The sequence below is a fragment of the Myotis lucifugus genome, unplaced genomic scaffold (assembly GCF_000147115.1).
Source record: "Myotis lucifugus unplaced genomic scaffold, Myoluc2.0 scaffold_169, whole genome shotgun sequence".
Taxonomy (NCBI): Eukaryota; Metazoa; Chordata; class Mammalia; order Chiroptera; family Vespertilionidae; genus Myotis; species Myotis lucifugus.
The window spans coordinates 1013992-1034126 of NW_005871217.1; the positions used below are offsets into that span (position 1 = coordinate 1013992).

Below are 20135 nucleotides of genomic sequence, written 5' to 3' on the forward strand. Positions count from 1 at the left end.
ATGAGGAGACAAAGATACATGTCCCAAATGAAAGAAAAGAACAAAATTCCAGAAAAAGAATTAATCAAAATAGATAAGCAATCTTCCAAATGCAGAGTTCAAAACACTGATTATACAGATAGTCAATGATCTCAGTGAGAACTTCAACAAAGAGATAGGAAACATAAAAATGGAGATTAAAAAAAAACATAAAAAAGAACCAGTCAGAAATGAAGAACACAATAATGAAATGAAAAATACATTACAGGGAATCTACAGTAGAGTAAATGAAGCAGAGGACAAATTAGTGATTAGGAAAATAAGGAAACAGAAAACACCCAATCAGAACAGTGAAAAGAAAAATTTAAAAAATAAGAATAGTAGCAGGGTAGGAGTGCAGGAGGGTATATGGGATATAAATTGTGATGGACAGAGACTTGACTTGGGATAGTGAACACACAATACAGTGTACAGATGATGTGTGGTAGAATTGTGCACCTGAAACCTACATAATTTTGTTAACCAGTATCACCTCAATACATTCAATAAAAAGGGGAAAAAATGAGGATATTATAAATAGGAACCTCTGGGACAACTTCAAGTATACCATCATTCACATCATGGGGGGGGGGGTGCCAGAAGAAGAAAAGAGAGAGCAAGGAATTTAAAACCTATCTGAAAAACTGACGGAAAGCTTCCCTAATCTGGTTACAATTCATAATATAAAATCGTTTTTTCCATCAATAGATGAGTGGATAAAAAGGGTGTGGTACACCTACACCATGGAATAGTATGCAGCAGTAAAAAAGGATCTCACTCGGACTGGTTTGGCTCAGTGGATAGAGTCGGCCTGTGGACTGAAAGGTCCTGGGTTCGATTCCAGTCAAGAACACATGCCTGGGTTGCAAGCTTGGTCCCGGTGGGGGGCGTGCAGGAGGCAGCCAATCAATCATTTTCTCTCATCATTGATGTTTCTATCTCTCCCTCCCCCTTCCTCTCTGAAATCAATAAAAATATATTTTAAAAAAGAAGGATCTCTTATCCTTTGTGACAGCATGGAGGGACCTGCAGACTATCATGCTAAGTGAAATAAGTCAGTCAATGACAAGTGTCACATGATCTCACTCATATATGGAATCTAATGAACAAAATAAACTGATGAACAAAATAGATCCAGGGACACAGAAGCATGGAACAGACTGCAGAATCTCAGAGGGAAGGTGGAGGAAGGTGGGTGGGTGGGAAAAGATCAACCAAAGAACTTGTATGCATACATGCATAACCCATGGACACAGACAGTAGGGTGGTAAAGGCCTGGGGCAGGGGGTGGGGGCAGGCTAGGAGAGGTCAATGGGGGGAAAGGGGGACATATGTAATACTTTCAAAAATGAAGATTTTTAATATATATATGATATTTAAATTCACAAGTAAACAAATATAATAGTTTTTAATCAAATATACAAAATCCAATGAAAATGACGTATTTCCAAAAAAAGAAAAGAACATATTTCTATGTATTTTAATGATTTTATGCAAATAACAACTTAAAACTTTGAAATTAAGATACTTGGAAACAAACAAAAAAAGTCAAAAGATGTTAAAACCCCAAATGCCTATGAACTGATGAATAAGCAAAATGCAGTATACACATACAATACAATATTATTCAACAAAAAAGGAATGAAGTATTGATATATGCCACTCTCAAAAACATGCAAAGTGAAAGAAGCCAGACACAAAAAGCCATGTATTATATGATTTCATTTATACAAAATATCCAGAATAGGCAAATCCACAGAGATAGCATATTAGTGGTTGCCTGGGACTGGGAGAAAAGGGCATCAGGGAGTGACTGCTTAATGGGTACAGGGTTTGCTTTTGGAGTGATAAAAACGTTTGGAACTAGATATGCAACATCATGAAGTTACTTAATGCCACAGACTGTACGCTCTAAATGGTAACTTTTATACTATGTGGATTTTATCACAGTAAAAAGTTACCAGGCAAAAACACAGGAAACAATGTTGCTTCATTTCTATTTTCAAACGAACCCTAGACAGTGTGGCTCAGTTAGTTTAAAGGTTAACCCACAGACCAAAAAGCTTCGGGTTGTATGCCCGGTTGGGGCCTCTGTGGGAGGCAATGGATTGATGTTTCATATCAATTATTATTATTTCTCTCCTCTCTCTCTCTCTCCCACCTCCCCCGCCCGTCTCTCCCTCCCTCCCTTCTTCTGTCTCTAAAAATGCCCTAGCTGGTTTGGCTTACTTGATAGAGTGTTGGTCTGGGAACTGAAGGGTCCCGGGTTTGATTCAAGTCAAGGGCACGTGCCCAGGTTGTGTGTATGCGGGGGAGGGGGGTCGATCCCCAGTAGGGGGTGTGCAGGAGTCAGCAGCCTATCAAATGATTCTCTCTCGTTGATATTTCTCTCTCTCTCCCCCTCTCCCTTCCTCTCTGAAATCAACAAAAGTATAAAATAAATATAAAATCAATAAAAATCAATGGAAGCATATCCTCAGGTGAGGATTTAAAAAAAAAAGTTCATGAAAAAATTATATAATCCTGAAAAAAAAGGGGCATTAAAGGCTCATTTCTGTAGTAAGTTAATCTCAACATGTTTTCAAATCCAGCAATCTCACGACAAGCTCAATCAAAACAATTAAAAAATGGCATCAGATTCTACTTTTGAAGCCCAGAGAATTTCTGAAAGAATGCCTTACAGATGTCCTTTCCAGTCATCAAATATCTCCTAACAGCACCATAAATTTTATGATTTCAAACCAAATGGAAAAGACCCACCCTTCTGTTGTATTCTGGCTTTTAGCCAACAGACACAATAAAGTATATCTGCAAATAGAGCTGGTCTACTTATACTATGATGGGAGACTGAGAAAGGAAGGAATTTTTTTATACACAACCCCCCCAAACATATACAACGCAAAAAATTTTGGCCCTCCATTACTTTTATGTAAATTATCTGATTAGAAATCTGATAGTAATATGTTTTCTTTTTTTTACTTGACTATTTTCTTTCTTTTTTATTAAAAATTTTTTAAAGTATTGATTGATTTTTAGAGAGGGAGAGAAGCATCGATTTGTTGTTCCACTTATTTACACATTCATTGGTTGATTCTTGTATGTGCCCTGACAGGGGATTGAACCTGCAACCTTGGCATATGGGGAAAATGCTCTAACCTGCTGAGCTATTCAGTCAGGGCCTTATGACTATTTTCTTTACTTCTGATTCTGGTTCACTGCAACCATTGCCTTTATCATTTACTGGCTAAATGATGGGCCATCTTAATGAAAAGAAATCCCTCTACTTTACAGAAGAAAGTTAAAGTCCACATTACAGAAATTTAACTCCTAAAACACTCCATAATAATTATATCGATGAATGTAGACTTGTGATATGAGGATCAACATTGGTCTAGAAGTCAACACTCCAGGGTCTACCACTTACTTTACTAGGACAAGTCTTATTTTCTGAGCTTTATTTTCTCTCTCAGGTATAAAAAGGAAAACTTTCCTGCTTGTCTCCCAGCAGAAGTACAGTAATAAAAATATGGACAAGGCGGTTGGTCCCACTAAAGAAGGGCACCTAACCTAGCTTGGTGTAGGATGCTGAGAAAAGGAAAAAAGACGGGAGCAGGAAAGACTTTCAGAAATAGCTATTGAATTCAAATTCAAATTCAAAGGGAAAGGGAGAGAGAGCATTCCAAACTAGGGGGTCGGGGGAGGCTCAGAAGCAAAGGTGGTGAGATGAACACCACAAATCTGCTTGTGTTATTCCCTTTCTTAAAGAGTCAAGGGCTCCTAACTCTTCAGAGTAGTCCTTCACCCTGACCGCAATGTAGGATTCTAGCCTTATCTCATTCCAGTCCCCAAATATACAATGCTTATTCTTTCCAGCCTCAATACTTGAATGTTCTTCCACTCCAGGAACATCTAGCTCAAAATGGGGACACTACCTTGGCCTGCCAGAGTGAGTGCAACATTTCCAGGCTGCCACTTAATAAGTAAGTAGTATTCATTTTAACCTAAGAGAGTATGAACATTGTATTTACATCAAAGCAGAATGAAAGAATGTTCTCAAATGTGCAACATTTCCAAGATAAATGGATGTATGTCAGTAAAGTTTGTAAAAAGTAATCATGAAAAGTTAAAAATCCATAAACTATTCATCTTGACCCAGAACAGAATGAGACATCACAAGACATCCTTACCAGATAAGTAATGTATTCCGAGAACAAAATGTTCAAGTAATCCTCTGTAATTTAAACTCACATCAAAAAATCAAGTTCCTATTTTGCAACCAAGGTAAATTCAAAATGATACCAAAAATCATATATACAGTATTTTAGCGCTCAAAATCAGCTTTAGTGCCTTTTAGCTACTCTTTAATGCAAGGTAACTTTCCTTTGCACTGTTGAGTTTTAAACAATTTTTAAACTGGTAAATCCAGAGTATAGAGACTGTCTAAAAGACACCTGCTGCTCTGTGTCATATACTGAGACCTCTTCAAAAGTTCTCTTGGCATTACAACTTACTAGAGATGAAAAAAACAGGTAACAATGCCTCCCAATATTGGATGCAATCAGTATGGTACAGAACATTTTCACAACTTTAAAGGCTATTATTCGTATAACTGCTTCAGTCACCAGTAACTCTTAAGAAGGACTAGCCATACCATTCGCATCTGTTTTGAGGGTTCAATTTCATTTTAACAAGGTCTATCAACTCCCAAGACACGGAGACACACGTGCAGGATTTCCAGCCATACCCCACTACATAAATGTTTCACCACTCTTAACTAGTCAAACAAAACCTCTCTCAGTACAGTGAAGCCAGCTCGCCACTTTATCCTAACCCCATTATACCGTCTCCTCCACATCCCCAACCTGTCAGTTACAGAACCCACCACCCGGTCCCAAGTAACACCTTTCAATCTCTTTGAACCGAACCCACTTACACAAGGAGCCCGCGGTATCCCTCACCCCGATCCAGTCCTATCGACCTGCCCGCATCCACTGAATCTCGAAATGAAATCCGCTTTCCACCACCCCATTGCCCACTAAAACCCAACTTCCCATACCTGAAGCGATCTTCCCTTTCAGTAGCCTCAATCTAACTTAAATGATCACTCAGTCCCTTTGTCAACCGTCTCCCGCCCCACCGTGTATCCTCCTCACCTTCCCCGTCCCCTAGTCTTCCATCAACTCCCAAAGTTGCCACCCCCCAAGAAAAACAAAAAAGACAAAAAAACGCACCTCAACCTCAGACCTGCCCTTCCCCACTTTTACCCTCTTAATTCTCCTCTCCGCCTATTCGCTCATACCGACAACGGCTCCGACAACCCCGAAGATCCGAGCCCGGCCTCGTCCCATACCTCTTGGGGACGGCAATCACCTCGCCTCGGTCAACGCGCCCCCCACTAGGGCGCTTACTCCTAACAGACTCCTGGCCGCCGCTGCCTCCCTCCATTCATCCCCGGCCCATTCATCTCTCAGCCCGATCCCAGACACGCCCCCCGGCCTCCTCCCTCTCTCCCAGTGCTCTGCCCGGCCCGGGACCCTCACCAGATTAGAGGTTCTAGCAGATGGAGACTCTGACTCTTTGCGCTTCTCCTCCGTCCTCTTCCAAGCCTCCGCTCGCCCCTCGACGAGCCACACCATAGAACATACACATACGCACACACCGCCTCCTCCTCTAACGCCTCCTCCGATGCTACTTACTCCCCTCCTCGGTGTCTCGCGCTCCGCTCCGCGGCGTGTGCGCGTGCGCGCGCGAGCGTCTCCCCGCGAGGCCCCACCGGGCCAGCTACCGCCGGTAGGTATGGAGCGGGCGGGGTTCGGAGAGCGGGGTGCGAGCCCGAGCTCGCGCTCGCCCGGGAGCTGAGCAAGCGCACGCGTACTCCAGCCAGGGAATTCAGTTGGAGCGGAGAGAGGGGCGGAGGGGGCGGGGAAGGGAGGGGAGGAAAGTGGAGGGGGAGGGGCGGAGAAAGCCGAAGGAGCAGCCCCAGCTCCGATCGGCTCCGAACGCGGCGAGGTGCCGAGTGGCTGGCCAACTGGAGAGTGCGCGCTCCTCCCCCGCCCTTTTCGGCGCAGCGGGAGACAGGGATGCGCGTCGAGGAGAAAGGCTCCCAGAAAAAAATCTCAGAGGGGCCACGCGTGACACCTCCCGGGTGTTCAAAAGCTCTCTCTGCACGGCTGCTTTCCGAGAAAAAAAAAAGAATTGCAAGCACACACAACTTCCTAGCCGCCCTCCATCCACTCTCGGTTTTTCACATGACTGTAAATGCGGGAGCTCCGCTGAGATGTGGTACCCGCCTGCACCTTTCCAACTACCACCCTTAACTCCCTTTTTCCAACTCCCGTCTTTTCTCGCGAGACCCATACCTGCCGGCTTTGGGATTAGAAGTCGAAGCACAGATTTACAAATACCGGTCTCCCGGTTACGTTGCGAGGGCAACGGCCACGGCATGTACCCCCCACCCCCGGTGACTGCAGTGCGCGCGCGCGGGGGCTGAGCAACAGCAAAAGCTGGGATGGGAAAGAGAAGCTATGAAAGGGATTTTTGACGGCATGTAACCGCTAGGCCTGGGCACGTGCCCTGCGCCTCGCGGGCAGGTGCAGAGTACTCTGGGAATTGTAGTTTTTGTTCCCACCTTCAGGTCCACTCCCACCCTCTGCCTTACTTAGGCCTCAGGCCGGGAGGGGGATTACCGACGCCATTTTGCCAGGAACAATGGCCCTTAGCCCAGGCGGTGGCGAGTGGGGGAGGGAGTAAGGTTTTAAGGGTTCGGTTAACCTCCCCTGGCCCCACGGTGCCATAGCAACCTTTTCAGAACCTGGCCCCGCCCCCTCGCTGCTCCGCAGGGCTCCTAGCCTGTGCGCATGCGGAAAGACCACATTCCACCCCCCCTGAGACTTGCTCTCACCATCTCCCACCATCCACCTCCCAGATCCTCTCTAGTTGGTATGAATACTACCTCCTTAGAGCATTCGCTACATGTTAACCTCGGGGCAGCTACTTTGTTTAAGAACTGCTTCTTGCACTGTATCAAAATTGTTTCTTTCATTCTTACATGAACAACCCTGGCTCCACAGAAGAGGAAACCGAGGCTGGAGGGGGGGGGGATGTACATGACTTGCTCAAGTTCACACAACTATATTGGAGTCAGAACTTGAACCCAAGTGTGCTCAGGGGTAGAATGCATTTTTCAACCCCTCAAGGTGCGTCTGGTGGCACAGACCTAGACTGAAAGCTCCTAAGGGCAGGATTGCTTTCTCAAGGCACCTTAAGCCTTAGGATGCCTTGAGGGCAGGAGGCAGGAAAATGCGGAGCTAATATGTTCAACTGCACAGCCTAAGGGCCCTATCACTAAGCTATACCAACCTCTTATCTCCAACACTTTTTTTCTTTTCCTACTGTAGCCCTCAGAACCTCAGCCTTTTTCAGCTCTTTAAAAAACTGTCAATAAATGTAACTTTCGAGTCCAAATAGAGTGGAATGATGGGCCTGTGTCTTGTCTCTGCACCTTTCCTCTCAAAGGTTGTTTTTTAATCCCAATATTGCCAGAACATGCAAGGAAACCAGACCTTGCCCTTAATAAATTCAAATCCCCATATCCCAATTTTGACAATGGAGGGAAACTGAGGGAATGAAATTCAGGGTTATAAGGCCCAGCTATTCCACCTATGGAGATCTTCCTATATAAATTTGAAAGAACAAGTTTCTCCAGATAGTGCCACCTCCCTACCTTAGAGGTCTCTACATTCCAAATTAGCTGTAGAATGGATGAAGTCTCCCCAGATCCTTTACTCACTTGCCCCTGAAGATAGTCCCTTTTCCCTGTTAAATTATTGACTACTGTGGGGAAAATGGGATGCATAGCCAAATAACCACTTAAAGACAATATCAAAGGTTACCACGTTATTCGAAGTCTTTATAGGTCCTGATTCCCACTGAGATGGTAACTAGAAACTGTCCGCCATTTTTATTTTTCAATGTCACTCTACTCCCACTACCACCACCACATACCGCCTACCTTTAGGAAAAACAACAGGTACCTCCCTCAGGTGTCACCGGTTCCTTTCTTTGTCTCTGAGCCTGAAGATCTAATCAACACAGATCAGTACTTGGAAGTATGAGCCCCTCAATCTGCTCAGATGTGAACCCATCTAAGAAGTCCCTCTTTGACAGTCAAACATTTACTAAATAAATCTAAAGTCATGTGACTTTTATAAACTTTAGAAATTACAAAATCAAACAAGTCTGCTCCCCATCTAAGTAAAGGCCCTTCTCAATGTAGGCCTTTTATTGACATAAGTGCTCTTCTGTTTGAAACAACCTGTCCATAACTCAGCACAAATGCCACTATAGGCAGAAAAGGGCATGGGCAATTATATCTAGTCAACAACAAACATACAACAGAGAACATTCCTTCTTACCCACTGGTTTCCACTGACTCTCAAATGGAATTTGTGTACTGTTTCTATTCATCAAATAGAAAATTTGACTTATATTAACCAGTTATATTTGGCTTTACATTATTCCAGGAAAATATCCTTCCAATAATCGACTTGAACTTATCTGAAGGCTCTGGTGCCAAGAAATTACAAAAGCCTTCACTGGATCCATTTTTATTTTTTATGTATTCTTTTAAAATATATTTTTATTGATTTCAGAGAGGAAGGGAGAGGGAGAGAGAGATAGGAACATCAATGATGAGAGAGAATCATGGATTGGCTGCCTCCTGCACGCCCCACACTGGGGATGGAGCCTGCAACCCGGGCATGTGCCCTGACCGGGAATTGAACCTGTGACCTCTTGGTTCCTGGGTCAACACTCAACTGCTGAGCCATGCCAGCCTGGCACTGGATCCATTTTTAGACCCCATATTCTGCAGGAGTGGGGATGGGGGGTAGTTTCATGGCCCTGCTAGCTGTTGATCTTTTCCTTACCACACAGGATAGTAACTCCTTCGACCAAGATAGAACCAAGATGAGCCTCAAAGTTTACAATTAGCTGACTACCGCAGCCGTGAGTAGAGTTGTGACTGTTTCTAGAACTCAGTTTGTGACCTTGATCCCTCCTTGGACTAAGCTACTGGGAAAACAATGTAAGTCATTCTTTATTATTATTATTTTTACAATATACAAAATAAATTTATTACCAAATTGTAGATACAAAATAATTAGCCATTTACATGCAATAAACATTAATATTTCAAGAAAAACGTAAGTCATTCTTGATGTTCATTTCCCTTATCCCAGGTGATGCCATATTTGGGGGATCTTATGTAGTGCTCAGGCATGTGGGTGGATTAAAAGTATCAGCCGTAACTGGTTTGGCTCAGTGGATAGAGCGTCGGCCTGCAGACTGAAAGGTCCCAGGTTCGATTCCGGTCAAGGGCATGTACCTTGGTTACGGGCACATCCCCAGTAGGGAGTGTGCAGGAGGCAGCTGATCGATATTTCTCTCTCATCGATGTTTCTAACTCTCTATCCCTCTCCTTTCCTCTCTGTAAAAAATCAATAAAATATATATTTTTTAAAAAGTATCTACTTGCAGGTCCTTAGATTCTGTCAGTTACTGCTGAGCCCTCTGCCCACATGGGTATTTTCAAGTGCTGTGGTCCTCTTTAACATCTCTACCACACTTAGGGTATGGAACTCATTGCCAAGGTCACCTGTTGGTCCAACTACCTAGACATTCTCCACAGCCCTTCCTCTCTTGAGTCTTCCTGCCAGCCAAGGGTAACTTTTAGGAGTATATGCCACTTGAGCTCCCACAGAGCTCTCTCTGCCTCTTTTCTCAAAGGGGAGGGGAGTGATAAAGACAAGAATCTCTTTATAGGCTTTGCAAATCTTTCTTCCTTTTAGTTTTCTGGCCCAGATACTTTGTCTCTGCCCTGCACCCTAATCCCCCTTCCCTAAGGCTTATACTTTTAAATATATATATTTGTATCGATTTCAGAGAGGAAGGGAGAGGAAGGGGGAGATAGAAACATCAATGATGAGAGAGAATCATTCATCTGCTGCCTCCTGCACACCCCACACTGGGGATTGAACCCTCAGTCCTGGCATGTGCCCTGGCCGGGAATTGAACTGTGACCTCCTGGTTCATAGGTTGAGGCTCAACCACTGAACCACGCTGGCCGGGCAGGCTTATACTTTTGGAAAACAAAAGCAAGAGACTGGCTGTGTATTTGTTTTCCTGACTTGCCACCTCCTTTTCCTGAGATATACCACAAAGCTGACTACTTTGAGATAGTGGGGGGGGGTGCAGAGAAAAGGGGGAAAGACAGGAAAGACAAAAATCCATTTCTATCTGAAAGTAATATGGCAGCCACATTCTCCCTCTATTAAGTCTTAGCATCTCAGCAAAGAAAATGTATCTCTCATCCAGATTCCCCTGTTCAAGACAGTCAGGTACCTGGGTGATCTTTTTTCCAGTCAAGACTTGGCACTGGGGGAACTTCCACCTCTATCACCTATGGGCTGTTAATGTCTTCCCATGAGGCTCTCTCCTCCAGCACAAGTGGAGTGCCCCCTGAGTAAGAATTAGTATCTCCTACCTCAGAAGTGCGCCACTGCTTTTGGTTTAGTGACTGACTCAGAAACACTTCACCTTTCAGTGGAATTTCTCAAGCCTTACTATGGAGTCTGATCTCCTCTTCCTAGACAGTCTTTTCTCATGTGCTGTAGGGGGCAACTGAATCTTGGGGAGCCTACAAAGAGTAAGCCCATGCCTCAGCCAGTGTGGCTCAGTCAGCTGAATGTTGTCCTGAGCATCCAACGATCGCTAGTTCAATTTCCAGTCAGGGCACACCCAGGTTGTGGGTTCAGTCCCCAGTCAAGATGGGGGTGCAGGAGGCAACCAATTGATGTTTCTCTCTCTCACATCAAATGTTCCTCTCTCTCCCTTTCCTGCCCACTCTCTCTTTAAAAAATCAATAAAAACATATTAAAAAGAATAAAAACATTAAAAGAGTAAGCCCACATCATTTCTCTAAAACTTGCTAAGTGTATGGAATTTTGGTTCCTGTTCCAAGTCCCTATGTGGACAGAATACAGAGCCTGAGTTGGGGTTGCTAGAACAGCCCTTTCCCTCTCCAGAAGATCAGTTCTTTAAGAAATATACAGACTAACATAGTATATTCTTCTGGGAATTAGAGAATTCAGCCTGGGATAGCAACAGGCTGCTTTTGCCTGCCTCTCTTTCCTTATCTCTCCTTCTCTCCCTCCCTTCCACTAATCCCTCTGAATCTGTTCCAACATTCCATAATAATCTTTCAAAACAGTCTTGCTACAAATCCTTCATGTAGCGGAAATGAATCAGAGTCTACCACTAAGATATAGAATAATAAAAAATTAATAATAATAGCTAATAATTAAATAACATTTACTATGTGCTTTATACAAACTCATTGAACCCTGTGGGGTACGTACCATTATTAACACCATTTTTAAAATTGGTAAACCAAGGCAGAAAGAGGTTAAATAACTTGCCCAGAGTAGCACAGCAACTACATAGCAGAGCTAGAACTGAATCCAGTTAGTTTAATTGAAAGTTCATGCTCTTAACCATTTGCTATATCTTTCTTTATTGTCTATGATTCCATTTAATTTTATTTATTTTCAATTACAGTTTGCATTCAGTATTATTTTCTATTAGTTCCAGCTGTACAGCATAGTGCTTAGACAATCATATACTTTACAAAGTGTTCCCCCAATATTTCCAGTACCCACCTGGCACCATATATAGTTATTGCAATATTATTAAATATAGTCCTTGTGCTGTATTCTATATCCCCATGACTACTGGGTAACTACTAATTTGTGCTTCTTAATCCCTTCACCTTTTTCACCCAGTCACCCAACCCTCCTTCCCCTCTGGATCAGCCTGTTATCTGTGTCTATGAGTCTGTTTCTGTTTTGTTTGTTCATTTATTTTTGTTACTTAGATTCCACATAAGAATGAAATTCATATGGTATTTGTCTTTCTCTGACTGACTTATTTTACTTAGCCCATTATTTGACTAGGTCCATTTATGCTATTGTAAATGGTAAGATTTCATTCTGTTTTAAGGCCAAGTAATATTCCATTGTATATATGTCCCAAATCATTTTTTTGATATATTGATTTTAGAAAGAGAGAGAGAGAGAGAGAGAGAGAGAGAGAGATCAATTCTACTTATTTATGCATTCATTGGTTGCTTCTTGTATGTGCCCTGACCCAGGATCAAATCCAAAACCTTGGCGTATCGGGATGATGCTCCAACCAACTAAGCTACCCAGCAGGGCTGTACATCTTCTTTATCCAATAGTCTATCAATGGGCTATTAAACCTAATAGCTTCCATATCTCAGCTATTGTAAATAACACTGCAATGAACGTAAGGGTACATATCTCTGCCTATGTTCCATTACCACCAGCCCATCTCACATCAGCCATCAATGATCTTTCTAACCCACAGACCCATCCATGCCATTTAACCTGCTTAAAACCCTTCAATCGACTTCCACCCACAATAGAATAACAAGGACCAGATTTACCCTCTGCCTAAAACAACTAAAAAACACGCAAAATATATGACAAAAAGGTTTCCAAGTGTTCCACAATAAGCAGGACAGAGAAGTAAACCCTGAGAGATGGGAAACAAATGAGATGAGTTCTGCAATTGCCCCAGCTTACCCCTGAAGAGAGCTTCCAGACCACAGAACAGAGAGAGGGGATTCAAATGGAGCTGGATGTTCTTTTCCTTAAGCTGAGGGGGCGGAGCTGAGGATTCAGGTAAACAGGATGGCTAGAATTTACAGAACAAAATACCAGAGAAGGGGGAGCTGCATAGAGAGTAGAGAGCTGCATGGAGGGAGAACTCCAGAGATCTGCAGAGGATTCCTCTCTAATCTTCAGCGGACTACTAGTCAGCACATGCATGTGAAGAGATTTCCCAAGGCTGAGGAACGAATCACCTGAAAAGAGCATAGGGGAAAATTCCTGGTGCTCACATAGAGCTGGAATCATTCGCATTCCCTATGGTCAGAGTGGAGAAAACTTTTAATATTTGGGACATCAGGAAAAGTACTGAGGCATATTGCCTCAATAGTAAGGTAAAATTAGCCCTAGACTGAAAACTATGCTGGTCCCATCTACAGTGTTTGAAAGCAAGCCTCAAAAGGATAAAATTGTTTCCAAGTAACTTATCTGTATCCTAAGACAAAGCTCAAAATCACTTAAACTAGTAAAAAAGTAAAATCCAGAACCCAGCTTGGTAAAATTCACAATGTCTGTGGTCCAATAAAAAACTATCAGGCATGCCCTAACCGGTTTGGCTCAGTGGATAGATCATCAGCCTGCAGACTGAAAGGTCCCAGGTTCCATTCCGGTCAAGGGCATGTACCTTGGTTGCGGGCACATCCCCAGTAGGAGGTGTGCAGGAGGCAGCTGATCGATGTTTCTCTCTCATCGATGTTTCTAACTCTCTATCCCTCTCCCTTCCTCTCTGTAAAAAATCAATAAAATATATTTTTAAAAAAACAAGCTGCTTTGAGATTTGCTTGGACATTGCAGAAGAAAGATAAATGAACTTGGGAAACACAGTCATAGAAACTATCCAGAATTTTTTAAAATATATTTTTTATTGATTTCAGAGAGGAAGGGAAAAGGAGAGGGAGATAGAAACATCAATGATAAGAGAGAATCATTGATCGCCTGCCTCCTGAATACCCCACACTGGGGATCGAGCCTGCAACCTGGGCATATGTCCCGACCAGGAATCGAACCCTGATCTCCTGGTTCACAGGTAAGCATATCAACTGGGCGAAACTATCCAGAGTTAAACACACTGAAAGACTGAAAAAAGTGAGCAGAGTATTAGTGAGTTGTGAGAAACCTTCAGGAGGCCTTAATATACATATAATTGGAGTCCCAGAAAGAGAGATATAAAAAAATTCAAGAACTATTGGCTGAAATTTTTCAAAATTTGTTGAAAATTGGGAAAGAAGAGATCCAGGAAGCTTGTTTTTATTTTATATTTTAATATTTTCAAACTATAAGAGAAAGTTTATTTAGAAAGTCACAGGGGTAGAAATGAGCTGTAGAAGCCATAAGCTCAGGAAACAAGTTACAGAGGCAAAAGAAGGCTCCTTGGAGCTCTGGAGAGAGAAGGGTGGAAGAGGGGGAGGGGAAAAGCGAGGGTGTGCTCCTGGGAGGGACAGGGCCCAGGAAGTTTGTTTTTAAACATTGCTCTTTAGGTAAAGAACAATGATAAGGATGTTAGCAGACTTCTTGTTTCAAACAATAAAACCTATTGGGAACAGAAGCTCCCTTCCCAGTAAGCCTTACAGTTTCTACTTTCAAGAACTGTGCTCTCTCTTCTATAGACCTTAGCAAATATTTGTTGGAAAACAATGAGGTTCATTTATTTATTACATTCATTAATTTAACACACTCTGTGCTCAACTAAAGTGAGAAGCCAGGACAGAAGGCTAAGTTAAGCCAAGTCCCAACATTTGACCTTGCAGTTTAGTCAGGGGCCTCCCCAAAAGATCTGTGATTTTATAATTTTCAACATATTTTGAAAAATGTTGGCCATTAGTTCTTCAAGCTTCTTTTTCTTTCTTCTCTGTATCATTCCAATTTTAGTATCTGTGCTGCCGAAGCGAGCACTGTTCTTCAAATGTTTTTTAGTTTAATGTTGGGAAGAAGGATTTGTTAGATGATGGCTTTCAAAAGATTAAACAGGACATTTTTATGTTGATTTTGAGGTATCTTTTCAACTTTCTTGACAAATTTGTCCAAAGGAAGTCTGACACCATCCTTCTTTTTCATTTGATAGCATAGTATAAATTGCACCCCAATCAATACTCCAATACTCTGTGGAGCTGTGAGCTTCTCTGATTCTGGAAATGATAGATAGATAGATAGATAGATAGATAGATAGATAGATAGATAGATGATAGATAGATAGATATCAGTCCAAAATCTAAACAAAATTACTCCGTTTCCTTTGTCATTACACTATAACTTTTTGACTCAATTTTTAATTAATTGGGGTGACATTGTTTAATAAGATTATATAAGTTTCAAGTGCACAGTTCTATAATACACCATCTGTATATTGCAATGTATGCTCACCACCCAAAATTTAGTCTCCTTCCATCACTATATATTTGACCCTCATTACCCTCTTCAATCTCTACCAACTCTCCTTCCCTTTTGTTGTCTGTGTCTATGAGTTTTGTTTGTTTATTCATTTGTTGCTTTCTGTTTTATATCCGACATATGAGTGAAATCATATGGTTCTTGTCCTTTTCCATTTGACTTACTTTGCTTATTCTAAAGATCCATCCATGTTGTCACAAATGGCAGTATTTCATCTTTTCTTGTGGCTGAGTAGTATTCCATTGTATATATGTACTATATCTTTCTTGATCTAATCATTCATCAAAGAGCACTTAGGTTGTGTTCATGTCCTGGCTACCATGAATAATGCTGCAATAAACATAGGGGTACATATAGTGGAGAAAAGAAAACCTCTTCAATAAATGGTGCTGGGAAAATTGGGAAGCCACATGCAAAAGATTGAAACTAGACTGCTATTGATAGCTTACACAAAAATTAACTCAAAAATGTATCAAAGACCTAAATATAAGACCTGAAACAATAAATTACATAGAAAAAAAACCCATAGATACTAAACTTATGGACCTTGGTCTCAGAAAGGATTTTATGAATTTGACCCCAAAAGCAAGGGAAGTAAAAGAAAAACAAATGAATGGGACTACATCAAACTAAAAAGCTTCCATACAGTAGAAGAAACCATCAACAAAACAAAAAGACCACCTACTGAATGGAAGAAGATATTTGCAAATAATACCTCATTCAAAATATATAAGGAACTCATACAACTCAACAACAACAAAACCCAAACAACCCAATTAAAAAAATGGCCAGAGGACCTAAACAGACACTTCTTCCAAGAAGACATACAAATGGCCAACAGGTATTTGAAAAGATTCTCAACTTCCCTAGCTATTAGGGAAATGCAAATCAAAACTACAATGGGAGCCGAAACCGGTTTGGCTCAGTGGATAGAGCGTCGGCCTGCGGACTGAAAGGTCCCAGGTTCGATTCCGGTCAAGGGCATGTACCTGGGTTGCGGGCACATCCCCAGTGGGGGATGTGCAGGAGGCAGCTGGTCGATGTTTCTCTCTCATCGATGTTTCTGACTCTCTATCTCTCTCCCTTCCTCTCTGTAAAAAATCAATAAAATATATTTAAAAAAAAAAAAAAAACTACAATGGGATACCACCTCACATCTGTTAGAATGGCTATTCTCAATGAGACAAGGTTGTGGAGAAAAGGGAACCTTCATGCACTGCTGGTGGGAATGTAAATTGTTACAGCCACTATGTTAACAGTATGCAAGTTTCTCAAAAACAAAATTGAGAATAGAGCTACCATATAACCCAGAAATCCCTCTTCAGGGTATCTACCTGAAAAATTTGGAAATATATATTCATAAAGATATATTGACTCATTTTTCACTGATGTATTTTCAGTCATCTGTACATATTCCTTTACCTTTTTTTCTTCACAATTCAATCTCCTGTTGACCAGCTGCTCTAGTATGCTTATCTCAGGAGTCACTGCTTTGGATACATTTAATGTTATTAGTCTTTGTCTAAATTATAGTATTAGCCCTTTCACTTTGTTTGGCTTCCCATTTGGATTTTTATAAAATAACTAGAGGCTCAGTGCAAATATTCATCCACAGGTAGGATCCCTAGCAGCTGCTGGCTGCCTGCTGCCGCCGCCAGGCAGGGTCTCCCTTCCCCCGCCATGTTCTGCGCTGCACCCTGGCAGTCAGCACACAGCTAACTCCCAGTCAGTCAAACTCCTGCCAGTGGGGAAATTTTGCATATTCGCCTTTTATTATATAGGATAAGAAAAATGTAATAAAATGTTTGAGTCACAAAATCTGCTCTATCAAGATGGCTTCATTGTAGGGACTGGAGGGTTGGCCAGCAGGCAACAGCTTGAAATGTTTGTTGTCTGGTGTATTCAAGTCAAAATTCAGCCCCCAAAAGATGGTTCAGATATATTAATATATCCAAAGATGGTTTGGATATTTTATAAAAGTCGAATGTATAAAAGCTGAAAACCTCCTGTGAAATCAAATAACCCTAATACAAAGTAGAAAATAATGTGTGCTATAAAAAGATATGTAGCTTAGGAGAGCAAGGGGAGTTGTGGGGGATTAGGTAGAGGCAACATTGATGTGGGCCTTGAAAGACTGATAAGCTTTAGACAGGCCAAGATGCTGGGAAAAGACATTCTAGGTGGAAGCAAAGACTTGGATATTGAGAGTTTGCAACTGACTTGGGTTAGTGGGAAGAGTTCACGTTTTCTTTATGCCCACCTACTCCCAAAATGAAGGTCTTGTGATCAGAGTCAAGGACACATTAGTCAATCACTCTCTTGAGGGTGGAACTTTATGGGGTAAGAACTGAAAGGTTAAAAGATGTTGCTGTGGAGATCTCTCCTTTGGCATATCTTGATCTTCCCCTTGCTTGGACATCTTTCTCTCTCTAGTTAAATTGTTGGATTGTGCCTTTTTTTCTGTGCAGGTCGTGGGGCAGAAATGTCCATTCCTAGACTATTATCCTTCACTGAGCAAGCTAAGTGGGAATTCAGATGGATTCCAAGAGATTGGAGGCCTGTTAATGGTGAGTGGAAGTGAGGCATCTTCTGCTCTAAACTCTCTAAGCCAGGGTTTCTCAACTTCAGTACTATGGACATTTTTTGTTGTTGTAGAGACTCTTCTTTGCATTGTAGGATGTTTAACAGCATCCTGGCCTCTACTTAGTAGATGCCAGTATCATCCCCCCCCCCCCACACACACACACACACAATTGTGACAAACAAAAATATCTCCAGGCATTACCACACGTCCTCTGGACATGGGGGAAAGGGACAAAATTGCCCCTGGTTGACTTCTGAAAGTTTTTTTATGCCTCTTACTGCTCATAGTCTGGTTAGTAAGATTGAGAGGCACAGAACCCAGAGTATGAGGCCAGAGGGAAGGACCAAAGAACTTAATAGGCCAGTATCTAGTTTGGATTTTAAGCTGGAAAGAATCATTCCTTTTAGACTCCTTGTTGCTCACACATACTCTAGTTCCTCTTATTGGAGTTATATCTAGAGATCTTCCTGATCTTGCATTGCAAAGTTTCTACTCATAGAGCACAATTAACATATAACGTGACTCAGCCACCTGTGGTAAGTACATACACATGCAATGTGGTGATGCCAATATTTCTGCTTACTGTCTGGGAAATGGTAAGTGAATGCCTCTCAGTATCCTGTGGAGGTTTAGAGGGTGGGCAGAGATCATGGAAAAGGGCGTGATGACCTCTCACTGGCCAGTTTATGGATCTTGCCATCTGGCACATATCAGGGTGGGGAAGACCAGGGCAACCCCAGCTTCATTTCAACAAGAGCCAGACCTATCCTCTTGCTGAGGACTTCTTCCCAAAGCCAAACAACACAGCCACAGTGGGAGAAAGCCCAGGCCAGAGCAACAGACTTAGGAATTCAGGCCTCCACCAGGTACCCATGTGAGTTTCCTCTAAGTGGAAAAAAGTGAGAGAGAAGAGATAAGATGTTTTGGATATATTTGGGCTTTACTTTTTCCTTGGGAAGAAAGTCTTCCCTTGCTGATGGAAAGGACTTGATATTATTAAATTATGCTGAGCACTGTATAGGTCATTGTAATTACTTGATGCACATTGTGAAATCCAATATGTAGGGCTGCGATTTAGAGTTAGGCAACATGTCCTTGTTTTCTTTTTCTTTTTTTTAAATAATTCTTTATTGTTGAAAGTATTACACATGTCCCCCCTTTCCCCCCCATTGACCCTTTCCAGCCCGCCTCCCACCCCAGGCCCTCACTGTCCCATATATGCATGGCCTCATCTGTGTCCATGGGCCATGCATATATGTGTACAAAGTCCTTGGTTGATTACCTCCCACCACTCACCCTCCCCCACCTTCCCTCTGAGATTCCACACTCTGTTCCATGTCCATTGTTTTCCATTGCCCTCCCCCCATACTCCTCACAGAACTTTCTAACAGCCCCACTGAGTGGGCAGTAGGCCACTGTCACCTCATTCCAGGCTGCAGCTGATTAGACTATGGTAGACACCTAACCTAAGCTGAGCTGATCAGCTTCTCTTCCCTAAGATTTTGGAAGGGAACTCAGACCCTCCAGTTATCTAGCTACAGGTTCTGGACTGATAAGGATATACATTTGGAGTTTTACAGCCCATGGGCTACATGGACTGATTGATGAGCTGGCAGAGACACTGAGTCTTCATCTGGTCTGTTTAGTATCTGTCTCCTCTACAAGATTATAAAGTCAAAGAGCACAGGAACCATGTCTCCTTTGCGCCCCACAGTAGTCCTAGAGTCTGGTAGTACCTGGTGCATAATAGAAGTCAATAAATAGTCATCTAGTGAAGTTATGGCCAGCTTTACCACTTAAGAGAATAAATAATGGCTGTCTTCTCTCTCAATTAACCCTGTAAGGCATCATCTGCCTTTATTAATAGGAAGTCCCTGTTCCCCCCTAACTTGGTAAATAACCTAGGTAGCTATTCATTCCCTGGTGATGAGTCCTATTTCAAAACTCTAGGCAGAGGGAGAGAGAACTGGAAATACCAGTCAGTCCACTAGCCCTATAGCTCTCTTGCCATCTTCTTTGGTCCTACACAATGCAAGAGTTCAGAGTACCAAGGTTATGGCTCTTTGAATTAATTCTTTTTTTAAAAAATTATATTTTTTATTGATTTCAGAGAGGAAGGGAAAGGGAGAGAGAGATAGAAACATCAATGATGAGAGAGAATCATTGATCGGCTGCCTCCTGCATGCTCCACCACCACCACCACCACCCCCACTACCCCCACCCCCCCCCACCCACCCCCCCCTGCAACCCAGGCATATGCTCTGACCGGGAATCGGACCTTGACCTCCTGGTTCATAGGTTGATGCTCAACCACTGAGCCATGCCAGCCAGGACTCTTTGAGTTAATTCTTTATGTTTAGCTGTTGACCCTCAAAACATACCACTGTGCCTTCCAGGTT

At 42.4% G+C, this 20135-nt stretch overlaps 1 protein-coding gene across 1 annotated transcript in view; it reads right to left on the reverse strand.

The window, feature by feature from the left end:
* The window catches only part of WNK3 (WNK lysine deficient protein kinase 3), a 102477-nt gene extending 96660 nt beyond the window's left edge, over positions 1-5817 (reverse strand). Inside the window, exon 1 of the mRNA XM_023760042.1 lies at positions 5559-5817. The gene's annotated coding sequence lies outside the window, so the exon portion shown is untranslated. The remainder of the gene's footprint in view (positions 1-5558) is intronic.
* Between the last annotated feature and the right edge of the window lie 14318 nt (positions 5818-20135).